At 44.7% G+C, this 7033-nt stretch overlaps 1 protein-coding gene and 1 pseudogene across 2 annotated transcripts in view; one reads left to right on the top strand and one right to left on the bottom strand.

Annotated features, from left to right (window-relative positions):
- Window positions 1-7027, bottom strand: part of PKMYT1 (protein kinase, membrane associated tyrosine/threonine 1) — a 15068-nt gene extending 8041 nt beyond the window's left edge. For both annotated transcript variants that reach the window (XM_014581924.2, XM_027766144.1), the window contains exon 1: window positions 6864-7027. The gene's annotated coding sequence lies outside the window, so the exon portion shown is untranslated. The remainder of the gene's footprint in view (window positions 1-6863) is intronic.
- Window positions 173-1367, top strand: LOC102475875 (26S proteasome regulatory subunit 10B pseudogene; annotated as a pseudogene).
- Window positions 7028-7033: the final 6 nt, after the last annotated feature.

Raw genomic sequence — 7033 nt, 5'->3', positions numbered from 1 at the left:
GAAGCTGCTGGAGGGGCCAGCAGGTGGTGTGGTAGTTAAGGGGACTGGACTCCCACGTGGCTGACCATGGTTCGAGTCCTGGACCTGGTCACTTGCCTTCTCACTGTCCCCCTCGCTCTTTCTCTAGTCAAATTTAAATAAATGAAGTTAAATAAAATTAAAAAGAGAGAAAATTATCAACTTAAAAAAAAAACTGCTGGAGCACAAGGAGACCGATGGCCATCTTCAAGAGTTAAGAACAATTAGGACCAGCAGTTAGCATAACGGCTATGTCGCTGGACTCCCACGTAGTTGACTGCAGTTTGCGTCCCAGACCTGGTGGCTTAAATTCATGCCAGGCACGTGTGCGTGCGTGCCCAAGATCCCGAGAGGAGAATGAAGGAGAAGGGACTGCGGTGTGGCCATCCCTCCTGGGGGGTGATTTCTCGCTTTCTGTCTCTCTGCCTCTCTCTGTCTGTCTGGTGAGCGCACATGCACTATAGCAAAAAAACCTCTCAAAAAAAAAATTAAAAAAAAAAAAAGAGTTAAGAATAATTAAAAGAACCTACCAAGCAGGATGAAAAGTCTGAAAATGATCTGAAGGCCCTACAAAGTGTTGGGCAGACTGTGAGAGAAGTCCTTAAGCTATTAACTAAAGAAAACTGTACTGTTAAAGCTACACATGGTCCAAGGTATGTTGTGGGTTGTCATTGACAGCCTGACAGAAGTAAGCCGAAGCCAGGAACCAGAGCCACTCTGGATATGACAACACTGACAATCGTGAGATATTTGCCAAGAGAGGTGGATTCACTGGTTACAGCAAGCCTCGGGAGGACCTGCGGGTGTTTCTTATTCTGAGATTGGAGGGCTGTCAGAACAGATTCGGAAGTTAAGAGAGATAACAGAGTTACAGACCCAGAACTGTTCCAGCATGTAGGAATAACAACCCCCAAAGGCTGTTTGTTATGTGGGCCGTCAGGTACAGGAAAACACTCTTAGCACAAGCCATCGCTAGCCAGCTGGACTGCAATTTCTTAAAGGCCATATCTAGTTCTACTGTAGACAAGTACATTGGTGAAAGTGCTCGTTTGATCAGAGAAATGTTTCATTATGCCAGGGGCCATCAGCCATGCATTATTTTTATGGATGAAATAGATGCTATTGGTGGTCGTCAGTTTTCTGAGGATACTTCAGCCGACAGAGAGATTCAGAGAACTCTAGAGTTACTGAGTCAGATGGATGGAGTTGATCCCCTGCATAGGGTCAAAATGATCACAGCTGCAAACAGACCAGATACCTGGATCCTGCTTTGCTGTGTTCAGGAGGACTTAGACAGAAAAATACGTATTGATTTACCAAAAGAACAAGCAAGATTAGATACACTGTGAATCCATGCAGGCCCCCTTACAAAGGGCAGTGAACTAGACTATGAAGCAGCTGTGACGCTCTTTGATGGCTTTAGCAGAGCAGACCTGAGGGACATTTGCACTAAAGCAGGTATGTCTGCAATTGGTGCTGATCATGGTTTTGTAGACTTCGTAAAAGCGGTCAGAAAAGTGGCTGATTCTAAGTTAGAGTCTAAGTTGGACTACAAACCTGTGTAATTTAATGTAAGATTTTTGATGGCTGCATTTCAGACATTGACTTAATAATGTAAAAAGGAAGTTAAGGGAAATAATGTATGTATTGGCAATAATCTCATTAAAAGTACCTGAATACAAATATATGAGTAACATCATGAAATTAGTAAATTGGGACCAGCAGTTGGCGTAATGGCTAAATGGCTATGTCACTGGACTCCCATGTAGTCAACCATGGTTTGAGTCCTGGACCCAGTGACTTAAACTCATGCCGGGCGCGTGCGCGTGCATGCCCAAGATCCCAAGAAGAGAATGAAGGAGAAGGGATTGTGACGTGGCCATTCCCATTTCCCTTGGATGAGAAATCATCCCATTGATGATTTCTCGCTTTCTGTCTCTCTGTCTCTGTCTTTCTGGCGAGCGCATGCACCCTACAGCAAAAATTGCTCAAAAAAAAAAAAAATTAGTAAATCTATAATTCAGCTTTTTTTAAAATTATTTTTTATTAAACTTTATTTTTATCTTAATATGACCAGAGGGGGACAGAAAGAGAAAGAGAGAGAGAGAGTGAGCAAGCAAGCAAGCCACCAGGTCCAGGACTCAAACCATGGTCAGCCATGTGGGAGTCCAGCGCTTTTAACCAACGCACCACCTGCTGACCCCTGTAGTTCAGTTTTTAAGATTGGTACAGAAGAATTTGTATGTTTGTTAATATTGCATATATTACAGCAGAAGTTACAAAAGAAGAGTGCTGAAGCTTTTGATATTTGCTATGTGAGCATTTTGTAAAACACTGAAAATGATTTGAGATAGTAGTACAAGAGAGCATTTCTTATGACTTATTTTATGTCATTTTTTCCCTCATCCTCAAAGAGTTTAATAAAATCTGTTTGATTCACACATACACACACACATATTGAGCATGTGCACATGAGTGCCCAAAACCTACAAAGAACGGAGGAAAAAGAACTGCAGTCATGGCCATGCCCCCCACCCCCAAGTGGGATTTCTCTTCCCATCTATCTCTTTCTGGCAAGTGAATGCCCCTTAGGGCAAAAACCTTAAAATTATTAAAAAAAAAAAAAAAAAAAAGTGCTAAAACCCCAAACCAAGGAGGAGCCAGCAGGGGGCAAGCAGGTGGCATGGTAGTTAAAGGTGCTGGATTCCCACATGGCCGACTGCGGTTTGAGTCCCGGACCTGGTGGCTTGCTTTCTCACTTTCCCTTTCTCTCTCTCTCGCTGCCTGGTCAAATCAAAAAAATAACAACAAATGGAATTAATTAAATAAGTAATTCTTAAAAAAATAAAAATAAAAAGGAGAAATTCCTGAAAACACAAGAGAAAAATGAGGCATCACGTACAAGCTCCCAGAATAAAACTGCTGACTTCTCATCTGAATGATGGTGGCCAGAAGATAGTGGGATGACATAATCTAAGTATTGGGGGGAAACTGACCAAGAATCCTATATCCTGTAAAATTATCTTTCAAAAGTAAAAGCAAGGGACTGGTGGGACGAGCAAGTGGCATGGTGGTTAAGGCGCTGGACATTCCCACATGGCAGATCATGATTCAAGTCCTGGACGTGGTGACTTGCTTTCTCAATTCCCCTCTCTTTCTCTGTGTGTGTGTCTCTCTGACAAATTAAAAATAAACAAATGAATCAATAAAATTAAAGAAATAACTTTTTTTTTAGAGGTTTTTGCTATAGGGCATGTGCGCTCGCCAGACAGACAGAGAGAGACAGAGAGATAGAAAGCGAGAAATCACCCCCCAGGGGGGATGGCCATGCCACAATCTCTTCTCCATTCTCCTCTCAGGATCTTGGGCACGCATGCACATGTGCCTGGCTTGAGTTTAAGCCACCGGGTTTGGGACTCAAACCACGGTCAACTACATGGGAGTCTAGCAACATAGCCATTACGCTAACTGCTGGTCCCAATAATTCTTGTTTTTTGTTTTTGTTTTTAAATACTTTATTCAACTTTATTTGTTTAGTTAGTTATTCATTTATTTTGATTTGAAAAGAGAGAAAGAGAAGAGAGAGAGGGCAAGTGAGAAAGCAAGCCGCCAAGTCCAGGACTCGAACCATGGTTGGCCATGTGGGAGTCCAGCACCCTCGACCGCCATGATTTCTAATTTTCCCTCTCACCATCTCTGTATTTCTCTGGCGAGTACACATGACATGTCCTACAGTGAAAACCTAAAAGAAGAAGTATTGGTATGATGTAAAAGCACTTGCAATATAAAAAATACTGGATGGGGTTGGCAGGTGGCATGGTGGTTAAGGGCACTAGGTTCCCACATGGCCAACTGTGGTTCGAGTCCCAGACCTGGCAGTTTGCTTTCTCACTTTTTGGCTGTCTCTCTCTCTCTGCTTCTCTCTCATTCTGTCCCTCTCTGGTCAAATTAAAATAAATAAATACATAAAATAAAGCTAAAAAAAGAAAAGAAAAGAAAAGAAAAGAAATACTGGAAACGCCTCATGGAACCCAAATCATGTCTGATAGCCTTGGAGGGTTGTGTGGGTATAGTGAGCTTTACAGTTCTGCAGAGTAATGAAGCTGCACTGAGAAAATTCAAGTTGGTGGGGCTAGCAGGTGGTATAATGATTAAGGTGCTGAACTCCCACATGATGGACCATGTTTCGAGTCCCAGGCCTGGCAGCTTGAAACTCACACATGTGTGAGCACTTGTGCATGCATGACCAAAATCCTGAGAAAAGAATGAAGAAGGAATTGTGATGTAGCCATCTCCCATGGAGAGTGATTTCTCGCTGTCTGTCTCTCTGGTAAGCACACATGCCCTTTAGCAAAACTCTCTCTAAAAAAAAAAAAGAAAAAAAAGAAAAATTCAAGTTGGGCCAGCACGTGGCATGGTGGATGAGGCATTGGACTTCTACATGGCAACCATGGTTTGAATCCCAGTTCTGGAGGCTTGCTTTCTCACTTTTCTGCTCAGTGTCTCTATCTTTCTCTCTCTCTCTGGTGAGTACATAAACCCTAAGGCAACAACATCTTAAAAATAAAAAAGAGGAGCCACATCCCACATGACAAGTGCAGTTCCAATTCCCAATGCAGTCAGTCTGGCACAGGCCAAGATCTGATGGACTGGGGGGCTGGAAGAAGGGGGTCATAGCATGTCCAGCCCTGGGGAGGGGCTCATCTCTCTTGTTCTCTTTCTCACACATGCTCTATCATGAATAAAATATACATATATTAAGATAAACAGATCTAGGGACCAGCAGGTGGCATGGTGGTTAAGGGGACTGGACTCCCACAGGGCGGCCGACCGTGATTCAAGTCCCAGACAGGGCAGCCTGCTTTCTTACTTTCCTTCTCTCTCTTTCTTGCTCTGTCCCTCTCTGACCAAAATTAAGATAAACAAATAAATAAAGTTAAATAAATAATTCTTTTCAAAAACAGATATACAGGGAACCAGCAGTTAGTGTAGTGGCTATGTCGCTGGACTCCCACGTAGTCGACCGTGGTTCGCATCCCGGACCCGGTGGCTTAAAACTCACGCCGGGCGCGTGTGCGTGCATGCCCAAGATCCCGAGAGGAGAATGGAGAAGGGATTGCGGCATGGCCATCCCCCCTGGGGGGTGATTTCTCGCTTTCTGTCTCTATGTCTCTCTCTGTCTGTCTGGCGAGCGCACGCGCCCTATAGCGAAAACCTCTCCAAAAAAAAAAAGATATACAGAGCTAGGGAACAGAATTGAGAGTTTAGAAATAAACCCTCACATTTATGGTCAATTGATTTCAACAAGGGTGTCAAAACAATTCAGTGGGAAAAAACGATAGTCTGTTTTTTTGGAGAGGTTTTTGCTATAGGGCGCACACATTCGCCAGAAAGACGGAGACAGAGAGACAGAAAGCGAGAAATCATCCCCCCGGGGGATGGCCATGCCGCAATCCCTTCTCCTCCATTCTCGTCTCGGGATCTTGGGCATGCATGCACATGTGCTCGGCATGAGGTTAAGACACCACCGGGTCCGGGACTCAAACTGTGATCAACTACATGGGAATCCAGTGACATAGCCATTACACTAACTGCTGGTCCCCCAAGGATAGTCTTTTTCAACAAATGGTGCTGGGAAAATTGTATATCTACATTAAAAATTAATTTGACAGAAAAATGACCTATTTTCCCCTATTAGTATAAATATTAACACTTTCATAACAGAAATATTACTGTGTTTGATTATAGGATAATGTCCCAGAGCCAGAAAGTGTGGTGTACACGTTATATTCACCCTATTATCTTTCTAAAATCTGAGACATTTTGAATTCTGAAACGCATCTGGCCCCAGTGGTTTAAAGACCACTGTCATACTGACCCCATGTAGGGCTTAGCTAGCAACTGGCACAAGTGCTAAGGGCTACTAATAAAAAGAATGCTCTAGGCGGCAACGGAGAGAACTAAGGACAGTGGTCCCAGGTAGAAGTGCCTGTGTGTGGAGGCAGAGAGCTGGGTTGCTACAATGTTGTAATTCAAACAAAAACAAGAACATAAAAGAGATGAGCCAATTTTGAGAGGAAACTACAATGTATCAAAAGATGCCACAGCAGGGAACCAGCAGTGAGCGTAATGGCTATGTCGCTGGACTCCCACGTAGTTGACCGCGGTTCGTTTCCCGGACCCGGTGGCTTAAAACTCACGCCGGGCGCGTGTGCGTGCGTGCCCAAGATCCCGAGAGGAGAATGGAGGAGAAGAGATTGCGGCGTGACCATCCCCCCGGGGGGTGATTTCTCGCTTTCTGTCTCTATGTCTCTCTCTGTCTGTCTGGCGAGCGCACGCGCCCTACAGTGAAAATCTCTCCAAAAAAAAAAAAAAAAAGATGCCACAGCTGGGGCTGGCTGATGGTGTGGTAGTTAAGGCACTGGACTCCCACATGGCTAAATACAGTTGGAGTCCCAGACCTGGCAGTGTGCTTTCTCACGGTTCCCCACCTCCATCTCTCTGTGATCAAATTAAGAAATAATAATAATAAATTAATAATTATCTTGTAAAAATTTTAAGAGATGCTACAGCTAACAAGAGGCAAATCTATAACTGAAAGGAAGGGAACGGTGATCTGAAGAGTAGTCTCCACACCCCAAGGGGGTGAGGAGTTTAGCCTGGCTGGAAGACTCATCCCTACATCCTGTGGGGTCCCTTCTTCTGTCTCTATTTTCCTTGACAGTCCCATCCCAGGTTTGTCACAGTGAGGGACCAGAGCCAGGATCTGCCACTCGTTGGTCAGTACACCCTGCAGGCCCAGTCTGCAACATGTGGGGACCCTCACCGATCCCCAAGTCACTTACGTTCCAGCTGCTGGCCTAGCCAAATAGCTGAGGGAGGGATGAGGTTAGCAGAGGGCGCAGGGGCTCCCAGGCCATCCAGAGTAGGCCAGGCCAGGCCTGCAGTGTCCAGCACCTCAGGACGGCCCCTGGCCTCACTCCGACCCAGCCGACACACCGACACACCGCCGACA

This window comes from Tupaia chinensis, unplaced genomic scaffold (genome assembly GCF_000334495.1).
Source record: "Tupaia chinensis unplaced genomic scaffold, TupChi_1.0 Scaffold141247_1, whole genome shotgun sequence".
Taxonomy (NCBI): Eukaryota; Metazoa; Chordata; class Mammalia; order Scandentia; family Tupaiidae; genus Tupaia; species Tupaia belangeri.
This window is presented reverse-complemented; position numbering and strand designations above follow the sequence as displayed.